Source organism: Saccopteryx bilineata, chromosome 2 (genome assembly GCF_036850765.1).
Source record: "Saccopteryx bilineata isolate mSacBil1 chromosome 2, mSacBil1_pri_phased_curated, whole genome shotgun sequence".
In the NCBI taxonomy this organism is placed as follows: domain Eukaryota; kingdom Metazoa; phylum Chordata; class Mammalia; order Chiroptera; family Emballonuridae; genus Saccopteryx; species Saccopteryx bilineata.
Window position 1 is genome coordinate 184,661,660 of NC_089491.1, and position 14,592 is coordinate 184,676,251.

Consider the following 14,592-nt stretch of genomic DNA (forward strand, 5'->3'; position numbering starts at 1 on the left):
ATGGGGTCAGCCAGTGTACCGGCTACATACTGTCACACAACCAATCCCTCAAAACTCAGCAACTGGAATCATAACCACATATTGTCCTACTTCATGTCTGTGTGGACTGGGGAGCGGCTTAGCTGAGTGAGGCCTTTGGTGTCCTCACAACATCATAGCTGGCTCACCCAGAAGGAGTAATTCACGAGAGAAAGCAAGAACAAGCTGCCATGACTCTGTGACCAGGTGTCATTGGTCATACCGCATCATTTCCACCCCATCCTATGAGTTATGAATGAGTCCCTTAGTCTGTCCACACTCAGCTGGAGGGAACTGGGTACTCCTTTGGGGAGAGGAATATCAAAGAATTTCTGGAAATATGTCCAAATCATACAACCACTCATAATCACAATAAAAGAATCCCATAATTTCCCAGCGAGAGAATATTTCAAATGCTGCTTCTCTAATGTAGGAACCACATAATATGGTAAATAAATAAGTCTCTTGTGGAAATGACCACTGTTGTGTATATATCCATTTCCTCTTAGGAAGTTAATGTCAATAGCTTTTTGTCTCTCTCAGCAGGGCATGGCAGGGGTGAGAACACGCACCCTAGGAAAGGTGGTGAAAGAGGGGCTGACAAGAAAGTGGTTGATTGATTTTCTAAGGAAGACCGGTGAGATGTGAAAGTGTCAGCTGTGTGCAATAGAAGGAATGTTGGGAAACGCTACTCACAAGAACTCTAGGAACCAGAATGACATCTGATGATGTTCTTTTGAAGTGAGCCTCACTGAGCTGCAGAACGATGAAGCTGCATTTAAGAAATTCAAACTAATTACTGAGGACATTCAGGGCGAAAACTGCCTGATTTCCATGGAGTAGATCTTACCTGTGACAAAATGTACTCCGTGGTAAGAAAATGGCAGACGATAAGTAAAGCTCACGCTGATGTCAGGACTACTGGTGGCTATTTGCTTGTCTATTCTGTGTTGATGTTCCTAAAAAAAAAAAAAAAAGCAACAATCAGATTCCAAAGACCTCTTATGCTCACCGTCAACAGGTCCACCAAATCTGTAAGAAGATGATGGAAATCATGACCTGAGAGCTGCAGATCAATGCCTTGAAAGAAGTGGTCAATAAACTGATCTCTGACAGCACTGGAAAGGCTTGTCAATCTGTTTATCTGCTCCATGACGTCTTTGTTATAAAGGTCAAAATGCTAAAGAAGCCTAAGTTTTAACTGGGAGACCTCATGGGGCTTCATGGTGAAGATAGCAGTTCCTAAAAAGCTACAGGGGAGGAGACAGGTGTTGTAAGTGGAAGAGCTGATGGCTATGAGCCCCAGTCCATGAATCTGTTGACAATTTGGACATTTAATGATGAGAAATAAAATATCCTATCTGTGATTTTTTTTTTATTAAATAATTTTATTTATTTATTTTTTTTTGAGTTTCTTTCTTTTTTTTTTTTTAAATAATTTTATTTTTTTAATGGGGTGACATCAATAAATCAGGATACATATATTCAAAGATAACAAGACCAGGGTATCTTGTCGTTCAATTATGATACATACCCGTCACCCAAAGTCAGATTGTCCTCTGTCACCTTCTATCTTGTTTTCTTTGTGCCCCTCCCCCTCCCCCTTTCCCTCTCCCATTCCCCCCTCCCCCCCATAACCACCACACTCTTATCAATGTCATTAGTTTCACTTTTATGTCCCACCTACGTATGAAATAATGCAGTTCCTGGTTTTTTCTGATTTACTTATTTCGCTTCGTATCATGTTATCTAGATCCCACCATTTTGCTGTAAATGTTCCGATGTCATCATTTCTTATGGCTGAGTAGTATTCCATAGTGTATATGTGCCACATCTTCTTTATCCAGTCATCTATTGACGGGCTTTTTGGTTGTTTCCATGTCCTGGCCACTGTGAACAATGCTGCAATAAACATGGGGCTGCATGTGTCTTTACGTATCAATGTTTCTGAGTTTTGGGGGTATATACCCAGTAGAGGGATTGCTGGGTCACAAGGTAGTTCTATTTTCAGTTTTTTGAGGAACCACCATACTTTCTTCCATAATGGTTGTACTACTTTACATTCCCACCAACAGTGGATGAGGGTTCCTTTTTCTCCACAGCCTCTCCAACATTTGCTATTACCTGTCTTGCTAATAATAGCTAATCGAACAGGTGTGAGGTGGTATCTCATTGCTGTTTTGATTTGCATTTCTCTAATAGCTAAAGAAGATGAGCATCTTTTCATATATCTGTTGGCCATTTGTATTTCTTCCTGGGAGAATTGTCTGTTCATATCCTCTTCCCATTTTTTTATGGGATTGTTTGTTTGTTGTTGAGTTTTATGAGTTCTTTGTATATTTTGGATATTAGGCCCTTATCTGAGCTGTTGTTTGAAAATATCATTTCCCATTTAGTTGGCTTTCTGTTTATTTTGTTATCAGTTTCTCTTGCTGAGCAAAAACTTCTTAGTCTGATGTAGTCCCATTCATTAATTTTTGCCTTCACTTCTCTTGCCATTGGAGTCAAATTCATAAAATGCTCTTTAAAACCCAGGTCCATGAGTTGAGTACCTATGTCTTCTTCTATGTACTTAATTGTTTCAGGTCTTATGTTTAGATCTTTGATCCATTTTGAGTTAATTTTAGTACAGGGGGACAGGCTGTAGTCGAGTTTCATCCTTTTGCATGTGGCTTTCCAGTTTTCCCAGCACCATTTATTGAAGAGGCTTTCTTTTCTCCATTGTGTGTTGTTGGCCCCTTTATCAAAAATTATTTGACTATATATATGTGGTTTTATTTCTGGACTTTCTATTCTGTTCCATTGGTCTGAGTGTCTATTTTTCTGCCAATACCATGCTGTTTTGATTGTCGTGGCCCTATAATAGAGTTTGAAGTCAGGTATTGTAATGCCCCCAGCTTCATTCTTTTTCTTTAGGATTGCTTTGGCTATTCGGGGTTTTTTATAGTTCCATATAAATCTGATGATTTTTTGCTCTATTTCTTTAAAAAACGTCATTGGAAGTTTGATGGGAATTGCATTGAATTTGTATATTGCTTTGGGTAATATAGCCATCTTGATTATATTTATTCTTCCTAGCCAAGAACAAGGTATATTCTTCCATCTCATTATATCTTTTTCAATTTCCCTTAACAATGGTTTATAGTTTTCATTATATAAGTCCTTTACATTCTTTGTTATGTTTATTCCTAAGTATTTTATTTTTTTTTTGTTGCAATCGTGAAGGGGATTATTCTTTTGAGTTCCTTCTCAGTTGTTTCATTGTTGGCATATAGAAAGGCTATTGACTTCTGAATGTTAATTTTGTATCCTGCGACCTTACTGTATTGGCTTATTGTTTCTAGTAGTCTTTTTGTGGATTCTTTGGGGTTTTCGATGTATAGGATCATATCATCTGCAAAAAGTGATACCTTTACTTCTTCTTTTCCGATATGGATGCCTTTTATTTCTTTGTCTTGTCTGATTGCTGTGGCGAGAACCTCTAGTACCACATTAAATAAGAGTGGAGAGAGTGGACAACCCTGTCTTGTTCCTGATTTAAGGGGGAAAGCCTTCAGTTTAGTGCCATTTAATATGATGTTAGCTGATGGTTTATCATATATGGCCTTTATCATGTTGAGATATTTTCCTTCTATACCCATTTTGTTGAGAGTCTTAAACATAAAATTGTGTTGTATTTTATCGAAAGCCTTTTCTGCATCTATTGATAAGATCATGTGGTTTTTGTTCTTTGTTTTGTTGATATGGTGTATTACGTTAACCGTTTTATGTATGTTGAACCATCCTTGAGATTCTGGGATGAATCCCACTTGATCATGATGTATTATTTTTTTAATATGTTGTTGTATTCGATTTGCTAGTATTTTGTTTAGTATTTTAGCATCTGTATTCATTAGAGATATTGGTCTGTAGTTTTCTTTTTTTGTACCATCCTTGCCTGGTTTTGGTATGAGGGTTATGTTGGCCTCATAAAATGTGTTTGGAAGTATTGCTTCTTCTTCAGTTTTTTGGAAGACTTTCAGTAGAATAGGAACCAAGTCTTCTTTGAATGTTTGATAAAATTCGCTGGTATAGCCGTCAGGGCCTGGGCTTTTATTTTTCGGGAGGTTTTTAATGGTTTTTTCTATTTCTTCTCTACTAATAGGTCTGTTTAGGCATTCTGCTTCTTCTTGGCTCAGTCTAGGAAGATTGTATTGTTCTAGGAATTTATCCATTTCTTCTAGGTTGTTGAATTTAGTGGCATAAAGTTTTTCATAGTATTCTACAATAATTCTTTGTATATCTACGGTGTCCGTGGTGATTTCTCCTCTTTCATTTTGGATTTTGTTTATATGAGTTCTTTCTCTTTTTTCCTTGGTAAGTCTTACCAAGGGTTTGTCAATTTTATTGATCTTTTCAAAGAACCAGCTCCTTGTTCTATTAATTTTTTCTATAGTTTTTCTGTTCTCTAATTCATTTATTTCTGCTCTGATTTTTATTATCTCCTTTCTTCGGCTGCTTTTGGGTTGTCTTTGTTCTTCTTTTTCTAGTTCCTTAAGGTGGGAAGTTAAGTGGTTCACTTGGGCTCTCTCTTGTTTGTTCATGTATGCCTGAAGTGATATGAACTTCCCTCTTATCACTGCTTTTGCTGCATCCCATAGATTCTGATATGTCGTATTGTCATTTTCATTAGTCTGTATAAATCTTTTGATCTCTGCACTTATTTCTTCTTTGACCCATTCATTTTTTAAAAGTATGTTGTTTAGTTTCCACATTTTTGTGGGATTTTTTTCCTCTTTTTTGCAGTTGAATTCTAGTTTCAAGACTTTATGATCAGAAAATATGCTTGGTACAACTTCAATTTTTCTGAATTTGCTGATGTTGTTTTTGTGGCCCAACATATGGTCAATTCTTGAGAATGATCCATGTACACTGGAGAAAAATGTATACTCAGTCACTTTGGGATGAAATGTCCTGTAGATGTCTATCATATCCAGGTGCTCTAGTGTTTTGTTTAAGGCCACTATGTCTTTGTTGATTCTCTGTTTGGATGACCGATCTAGAGCCGTCAGCAGTGTATTGAGGTCTCCAAGTATGATTGTATTTTTGTCAGTTTTTGTTTTAAGGTCAATAAGTAGCTGTCTTATATATTTTGGTGCTCCTTGGTTTGGTGCATATATATTAAGAATTGTTATGTCTTCTTGAATCAGTGTCCCCTTAGCCATTATGAAATGGCCATATTTGTCTCTGAGTACTTTTCCTGTCTTGTAGTCAGCATTATACGATATGAGTATTGCTACACCTGCTTTTTTTTGGATGTTATTTGCTTGGAGTATTGTTTTCCAGCCTTTCACTTTGAATTTGTTTTTATCCTTGTTACTTAGATGAGTTTCCTGTAGGCAGCATAGAGTTGGATTTTCTTTTTTAATCCATTCTGCTACTCTGTGCCTTTTTATTGGTGAGTTTAATCCGTTTACATTTAGTGTAATTATTGATACTTGTGAGTTCCCTATTGCCATTTTATATCTTGCTTTCTGTTAGTTTTGTGTCTTGTTTGATCCTTCTCTTTTGTTTTTCTATCTTTTGTTTTTATTTGGTTGTATTCCATACATCTTTCCTCTGTTGCTATCTTTTTTATCTCATGTGCTTCTGTGGTGGTTTTTTCAATGGTGGTTACCTTTGAGTAATGAAAAGGGTCCCTACCCTGTTCATTGTAGCAAACTATTTTGTGAGTACTTTTGCACTCCATCGTCCTTTGCTACTGTTAATCTCCATCTTCTCCCCCTCTTTCTTTTTGTTGTTGTCACAGTTTAAATTTGGTTTTATTGTGTTCTTCTTGGAGCTTTTACTTGTGGCTCTGTTTTTTTTTTTGTTCTTTGTATCTGATTGGAGAACCCCCTTTAGTAATTCCTGGAGTGGGGGTTTTCTGATGATAAATTCCCTCATCTTTTCTGTATCTGTGAATGTTTTTATTTCTCCTTCGTATTTGAAGGATAGCTTTGATGGGTATAGTATTCGTGGCTGAAAGTTTCTCTCTTTCAGGACTTTAAATATTGGGGTCCACTCTCTTCTAGCTTGTAGAGTTTCTGCTGAGAAATCTGATGATAATCTAATGGGCCTTCCTTTATATGTTGTATTCTTCTTTTCCCTGGCTGCCTTGAGAATTTTTTCTTTGCTGTTGGTTTGTGTCAATTTCATTATGATATGCCTTGGAGTAGGTTTGGTGGGGTTAAGAAAACTCGGTGTTCTGTTTGCTTCTTGAATTTGAGGCTTTAGTTCTTTCCACAGGCTTGGGAAGTTCTCATCTATTATTTGTTTGAGTATGTTCTCCATTCCATTTTCTCTCTCTTCTCCCTCTGATATACCTATTATTCTTATGTTATTCTTTTTGATGGAGTCAGATAATTCTTGTAGGGCTATCTCATTTTTTTTAATTTTTGAGTCTCTTTCTTCTTCTCTCTGTTGTGCCTCAAGTTGCTTGTCTTCTATTTCACTAATCTTCTCTTCTATCTGACCTGTTCTATTAGCTAAGCTTGTTACTTCGTTTTTCAGCTCGTGAATTGAGTTTTTCATCTCTGTTTGATTTGTTTTTATCGTTTCAATTTCTTTGGACATATATTCTTTGTGTTCATTGAGTTGTTTTCTGAGCTCCCTAAATTGCCTTTCTGTGTTTTCTTGTATATCTCAGAGGATTTTTAGGATTTCTATCTTGAATTCTCTGTCATTTAGCTCCAAGGTTTCCAATATATTAAATTTTTTCTCCATAGATTTTTCCTCATCTAGCTGTGTTACCTCTCTTTCTTTTGTATCCATGATATTCGATTTTCTCTTCCTTAATGGCATCTGAGGGTGGTTTTGTTGATAGTATTAATGAGATTTAATAAAGAATAAAAAGTTAAAAAAATAAAAAATCAAAAAGAGTTGTTTTTTTTTAAAAAATTAATAATGAAATAAAGAAAAATAAAATAATAATTTTTAAAAAAAGGAAATTTCCCCCCCTCCTTTTTTCCTCTCCCCTCCCCCTTTTCTTGAGAAAATCTTGTGGTGAACTGTGAATTATAACAAACAATGCCTGTGATGGAGGTCCTGAATTGGGGAAAAGTAATAAAGGGGCAAAAAAAAAAAAGAAAAAAAAGGAAAAAAAAAAGGGGGGGTGGTATGGACCCACAAAAAGCAAATAAGGAAAAAATTTGGGTCAAGAATAAAATGGCCCTGGCCGGTTGGCTCAGCGGTAGAGCGTCGGCCTAGCGTGCGGAGGACCCGGGTTCGATTCCCGGCCAGGGCACACAGGAGAAGCGCCCATTTGCTTCTCCACCCCTCCGCCGCGCTTTCCTCTCTGTTTCTCTCTTCTCCTCCTGCAGCCAAGGCTCCATTGGAGCAGAGATGGCCCGGGTGCTGGGCATGGCTCTGTGGCCTCTGCCTCAGGCGCTAGAGTGACTCTGGTCGCAATATGGCGACGCCCAGGATGGGCAGAGCATCGCCCCCTGGGGGGCAGAGCACCGCCCCTGGTGGGCGTGCCGGGTGGATCCCGGTCGGGCGCATGCGGGAGTCTGTCTGACTGTCTCTCCCTGTTTCCAGCTTCAGAAAAATGAAAAAAAAAAAAAGAATAAAATGATTTGCTTTTAGGTGTTGGTGTTGTCTAAGAGTTATGATGAGAGGAATAAGAGAACAGAAAAATGGGGGGACAAATTAAAAAAATACTATTGTATTTAGTGGAAAAAGAACTAGATAAAATAGAGAGCCAGGGATGGGAGTACTGCTAGTGAGTTAAAAAGGTGAAGTAAAAAAACCCCAAAATGCCACAAACATAAGTTTGAGTCCCAGATAAGATAATTTGTTTGTTATTGAGGTTTGAATGAGAGGAGATGTAAAGGAGAAAGGAAGAAACTAATATAGAGGGAGAAAAGAAAGAGAGAGAGAGAAAAAAAGAGGGAACCAGTAAAAGAAGAAAAAAGAAAGGAGAGAGAGAGAGTTAAGGGTTTTGGAGTGCAACCCTCATAGAGAGAAAGGAAGAGGAGAAAAAAGATAATGGGAGATGTAACACTTATGGGTAGTGTAGTTCAAGGAGAGGAGAGAATAAGTCCGGCAGAGAGTTAATCGGCCAAATTGGAGGAGGAAAAAAAGTATCAAGAATGAAGATAAGAGAAACAAACGAACAAATATAATAAAATGGGATAGGTTATAAAGTCTGCAGATTATTCTTGATTTTGAGAGGTTATCTTCTTGTTTTTTCTTTTCTCTCCCTCTTCCTGGTCGGTGACTCTGTACCCCAGGTTCTGCCCCTTTGGCACGCTCAGGTAGAGGTTTGCAGTTGATAAGTCTCTATGGCAATGTCATGTATTGTGCTTTAGTCTCGTTGGGAGTCAAGGCTCATTAGCTTTCATAGGCTCCGACAGTGAGAGAGTCCGTGTTCCTGGAGCCTTTCTCCTAGTCTTTCCTTCCTCAATTAGTAGCCTGATAATCCAGCTATGGGGTTGTTGCTGCCTCTGCCTGGATAGTAAGAGGTTCAAAGAGCTGGCAACTCCCCACTCTATTTCCACTCAGCACAGGGCTCTGGGTAAGGCTCAGTCAGTCAGAGCTGCTAGCATAATCAGGCGGGCTTTCCGCCCACTCAAAGACCTCTGGCTCTGCCACTCTGTCCGGTAACACAGGCGGGCACCCACTTCCGGGGTGCTTGGAGGAAACTCTCATTCACTATCTGCGCACGCAGACCAGGATATCCGGCCAGTAGTCTCACGCTCTGAGTGAAACCCCCAACCGCATGGAAATTTGCAGCGCTGGAATTCGCTCTCGCTCCGTCCCCATGCGCGGCTTTTGCAAGGCGCTGGGGCGGCCCGAGATTCCACTTTTGCCCACACAAAGGCCCCTGACTCTGCCCCTCTGTGCGATAACACGGGCGCGCCCTGCCGAGGCACTCGGAGGAATCGCTCACTACCTATCTGCGCGCACACACCAGGATATGAGGCCGGCCGCGTTTCCCTAAGTGAAACCCTCACCAGCACGGAAAATTTCCACCGTTGGAATTAGTTCTCACTCCCTCCCAGGGCTTTCCCAGGGCGCTGGGGCTGCCCAGAGATTCTGCTTTCGGCCCACAGAAAGGCCTCTGACCCTGCCTCCCTGTGGGGCAACACGGACACCCACTTCTGGGGCTTAGGAAGAGATCTCTCGCCCACTAACTGCGCACCAACCAGGAGAACGGGTAAAATGGCTGCCCCGCTTGTCTTTCTTTGTTTGGGTTTGGCGCGAGTGTTAGCTTGTATTGCCCGGCTTGCCACAGGAACAGTTTTTCCTCCGCTAGGATCTCCGTGCCACAGCCTGGTTCGGCCTTTTGTGCGCGGCCTGGATGTATTCACCCCCTTTGCCCGCCTCAGTTTCTATATTCACAGTTACCAGAGAAAGCCGCCCTGTTTAGGTTAGTGAGGAAGGCGGAGCATTTCTTACTCCCTATTTCCTTCAGGATTTGGTTATATATTTAGCCAATTTTTCACTCGACCATACCTTCGGGTGTATTGTGAAGCATCTGGAGGCTCCAAGTATAGGTTTTTCTGTTTCTGGTTGAAGATCGTGTTGAGTTTTGGGGGAGATTTATCGGTATCGCTTCCTACTCCGCCATTACTCTGACGTCATCTCCCTGTGATTTTTTTTTAAAAAGTCAATAGTCCTTCTCTCCAAAGGAGAAAATGTGTTTCAAAACTCATTTTTCTTTAATTAAACTTCATGCAAAAGAGACTAGTCATCATTGGTTATAAACTTAAAAAATTATTCAGAAATTCTTTAAATATTTCCTCCTAGAATTCTAACACCTGGAATCAGGAGAAACTTTAAGAACTTTCCTGATTCTTTAAACCAAACATGGAGTTACTATACGGAGTCAGAAGCCCTGATCTTGTTGTTTCACATTCTAATGCCTTGTTGTTCTTCACATTCTAATGCCTTTGGGCATCTCTCACTGAGAGATCACTTTGATTTCCACCATTTTTTTAAATGGACATATACTTGACATTTAACATTGTGTTCATTTCAGGTGAACAGCATGATGACCTACTATCTTCTTTATACTTATCTCTATTTCTTTTCTAAAATGAGTTGATATTGCTTTTGTAATTTAAAAAAGGGCTCTTTTTATGTTTTAAATTAACTTCAACTCTAAGAGAGATTTATTTTTAGGTCACATTTAACAATTAAGAAAACCCAAATACCATATAGTCGTTTATTTTAAAAATATTTTTAATGGCTTTCTTGGCTTAGTGCATGTTTATTCCACTTCAATAAAAAGTTTACATAGGAAAAAAAAAGCAGAGGTCACAACATGAAGGCTCATGGGCCAAATCCCCCCTAGAGGGCTTCTTCTGGTCATGTGGAATGAGTTGTCAATATTGAAGTGTGCGGCCTTGGCAGGTATGTGGCCATGCTGCACTCTTCCTGGACTGTGCAGTCAGAGAGGGGTCCACTGTGTGTCCCCATCTGACAGCCCTGCCCTATCCTACCAGGTACCCCATGTGAATAAAAGGGAGCAACATAGCAGACCTGAAAAGCTCAGGAGACTACGCAGCAGGCATGACAAGCCCAGTGACCCAGAGTGACACACAGAATGGTCTGATCATAAATTCCTAACTGGGCAGGTCACTGTGGGTAGTCACGTCCCAGGCCAATAGCCAGCTTTCTTAGCCAAAGGTCAGTCTTTGCCTTAAGTGAACCCTGTGCACTGTCCTTCTGTATCTAGGATAACATACCTTTCAAATGTCAGAGTAATTTTCTTTTCCAGGCATAACCACGGGCATCAGAACATAAGGCTGCAGGCCCCTTGCTGTTATCTTGTTGCCCACATACCATCTCTGTGGGCTGGAGATGTTAAATGCTAACTCTCCTGCACCCACCAATGTAAAAGTATGTTTTTCTTTCTTTTGCTTTTTATTCGATCCCAGAGATTTCCCTGTTTACTTTCTCCTGAAATCTACCACCAATGAACTTCATGTGACTTCCTTACTTTTTCTCCTTTGATTCTAATGCATAACATAAACAGCAAAACTGTCATTCTCTGGTGCATTTTCTCAGTCTGCTGAGACATTGCTTTAGGGCACGCCTTCCACACTTTGGCTGAAATAAACTCTTAAAAATTTTTCAGAAGGTTTGAATATTCTTTCATGGAGTCATCAAAATGAGAAAGCAATCAATGAATAATGAAAGTGCCGCAACTATGAGTTGATACATCTCATCTCTCTTCCTTTTTGTCTGGTTGTCTCTCTTGCATGCAAAAATAAATCAAGTTTTTTCATTTCAATTGCATTCTAAATTATTACTAATACCATTTTTTCACTTTTATTTACCTAAATTCTGTAAAAAATTTTTAGAGAATGGGAATTTAATAGATGATTTTATTTCTAATATTTAATATATATTGGGGGGCAGATATATTTGCCATAAAAAATGAACAAAGGAAAACCAAAATTTATTATGCATTTAAATTTAACTGCTCCAACAATGTTCAGAATTGGACTTTTATGGGTTGTCACTATTACTACAGAATGCACATTACCACTGAAAAAACAAAGTGGTCACCCTCAGACTGCTTCACTAACTGGAAAAAAACAATTTACTTGATAATCTACCTTTTAAAAAAGTAAAGAAAAAAATGATAAATTATATAAAACATTTTATCCTAAATTATTACTCAAACCTAAACAAATTAACCAGCAACTATAATTTTAAAGAACTTTATTATGGTTAATAGTAAAGTCAATGATAGCAGTTACTTTAATCCCAAATTCATGATCATACATTTTCTTGGGAGGGGGAGGAGGAACTATGCACGACAAAGAACACAAATTCTCAGTGAACCTAAGGTAGATAATAGAATTAAAAAAGTTGAGACCCACTAGATTTACATTTCTCACTAAATATATATTTGCTCATATGCCATTCTTAACAAGTTTTCCAAAATGTTCACTTTCTAATTTTTATCTTTATCATTGATTAACTTGATATTATTATATTTTAGACCACAACATCCATACATTTCCCTGTAAGTTACAGTTTTCTATACTTCTGTGCCTCTGTTAAAAGAGGGAAGACCTTCCTAAAAGTTGGGTCTGGTCAGAGCTTAGCCCTCAGACTGGCCCAGCTTCTTTATATATAAATACAGAGAATGTCACTGTACCAGTGTAACTGTGTCAGGTCCCAGGTTACCCAAGCTCTCATCTTCAGTAACCAGTTTTTCTCATAAAAACAAACATGCAAACAAAAACACCCCCAGAAAATCTGTCAGATGGCAAAGCCTCCCGTGAATAAACTGGTGCCCGAGGCAGCACCATTAAAACAGCAAGGCAAGGATCTACTATCCACCACCACCATGGCCAGGGCCACTCCCGGTGCCTTACCACATTAAAAATGAGTTGAAAGTTACAAAATATCTCAACAAGAGCGGCTGGCCAGGGCTTCCCAGGATAGAGAGGAGTTCAGAGCCAAGTCGATGGCCCGCTGTAGACCCTGAAATGCAGCATCAAAGTGTGGACACCTCAGCAGAATGCCAGGCACTGCTTTTTAGAAGAGGCTCCAAAGAGCAAGCCCATGAAGGTGGTCCACTGGCCAGAGAGCTGAAGCGGTTGGGGAGAATGCCCTTCAGAGGGACATTGCTGCTGGCACACATGCCCTCTGCAAGGAAGGGTGACCGTGACCCTCCCATGAAGGCTGCCATTAGGTCCATACATCCCCTGTGAATAACTGAAGCAGGGGTTTTAGGTCAATAGACATTTTGATGAGTCCATGAAAGACTGGCATTTCCAGCCAAGCCACTGACCTCTTGCTCAAGCCAGCATACTTGGGCTCAAGCCATCAATCTTGGGCTTTATGCCAGCAAACATTGGGCTCAAGACAGTGACCATGGATAAAGTTGTGTGTCTATGATCCCACCCTCACGCCAGCAACCCTGTGCTCAAGCCAGATGAGCCCATGTTCAAGCTGGAGATCTGGGGTTTTGAACGGGTCCTCAGTGTCCCAGGTCGATTCTCTATCCACTGCACCACCACCTGATCAGGCAAAATTGAGTCATTTTTTACTTTAGAAATTTCAAGATTATGTTGAAAGCATAATGTCTTCTTTCAGATCAATTTGCGCCTCATCTTGGTAAACGGAAAGACAAAAGAGTTCCTGTTTTCTCCTAATGATTCTGCTTCTGACATTGCAAAGCACGTGTATGACAACTGGCCAATGGGTGAGTGGGGTTTTCTCTTGAGAATGAATAACATTAATTCTCTATGCCTTACCTTATTCACAAATGTTTTGGAAAAGTTTTAAACATATAAACTATAAAAGTAAAAACAATTAATTGAGGGTACAAGGCTCAAAGTTAAAGGGACCTTCTCTTTTTTCCTCTTGCTACCTCCCTGCAAAATGTAGAGAAGCCACTGTGCCAAATCCCTGCTTTTGACTTGGACCTGTAAGTGACAATTATCTTTGTAAATGACAATTATTTTTTAAAAGTAAAACACAATACAGCTGACATACACACACTTTTATTTTAGTAAACCTATTTATACCAAGGGACAAAGTGAAGGGAAAGAAAAACTACCTTTTATAAATTATGACACATTCATCGCTATTTATAATTGAATTTGACACAAAGTAAATTTCTAATTCATGTTATTTCATGTATATTCTGAACTGCGAAGTCAAGAAGGTATAAAATTTACTTGTCTTTTTTAACCCAGTAGCCAAACATGGTTTGAAATAGCAATTTTGACTTTTAAGGAGAAACTTATTTCAACTAAGAACACAATTTATACAAAAAAAAATCAATCACATAAGTGTCTCTCAACCTAAATATATAATATATGCAACTCTTTCAAAGGAAAACAATTCCTGTAGCCTCCCAAGGGCTAACTTAAGTTTCTTTTTTAATCACAACGTTTATTTTAAAGATAGAAACATAAAACCCAGTTAAAACACTTTATCCTTATTAACTCATATACAACCATAAAACTAAAATAAATCCACAAGGAAAATGCAAACATAACTCTAAAACCAATAATGTTCAAATTAACAACAGTGTGCCCGATGATGTGTTTTGACTGAAACCAACCTATGGCCTACAGTGAATATGGTGCTGTTGAGTTGACACACGTGTGCTCTGGCTTGCTGTATGAGGAGCCAGTCACCACAAAACCTTCATTCACACAGGGCACCAAATTGTCATTCAGCTTCACTCAGCGAGAATGAATCGTTTATGTAGTGAGTCAACCTCTTCTTTCCTTGTTAGCCTCTTGACAATGAAGTCCTGCTTGGTGCCAGTTCAGTAAAAAACTTAAGCACATGCATGGGCGTTAAAACCCCAAGGCTGTACTTGGTTATAAAGTGATTATTCAAATTATCTAGATAATCTCTTCCAGATATCAATAAAATGAAACACAGTTTTAAAATTCTTTAAGAGGACTTTCAGCCTCTAAGAACATACCTTTGTAGATTCATAGATCTGAATTTAAGAAACACTGATTTAGACAAATACTTTCAAATAACTAGACCTTTCTTCCTGTTGGTAACCGGGGGAAAGTCAATGTTAGTCCCAAATCTGGGAGCTACAGAACCTAAAGGTTACAGCCG

The 14,592-nt window shown here is 39.0% G+C and overlaps 1 pseudogene; it reads left to right on the top strand.

Annotated features, from left to right (window-relative positions):
- On the top strand, nt 1-1,369 carry LOC136322394 (small ribosomal subunit protein eS1 pseudogene; annotated as a pseudogene).
- Nucleotides 1,370-14,592: the final 13,223 nt, after the last annotated feature.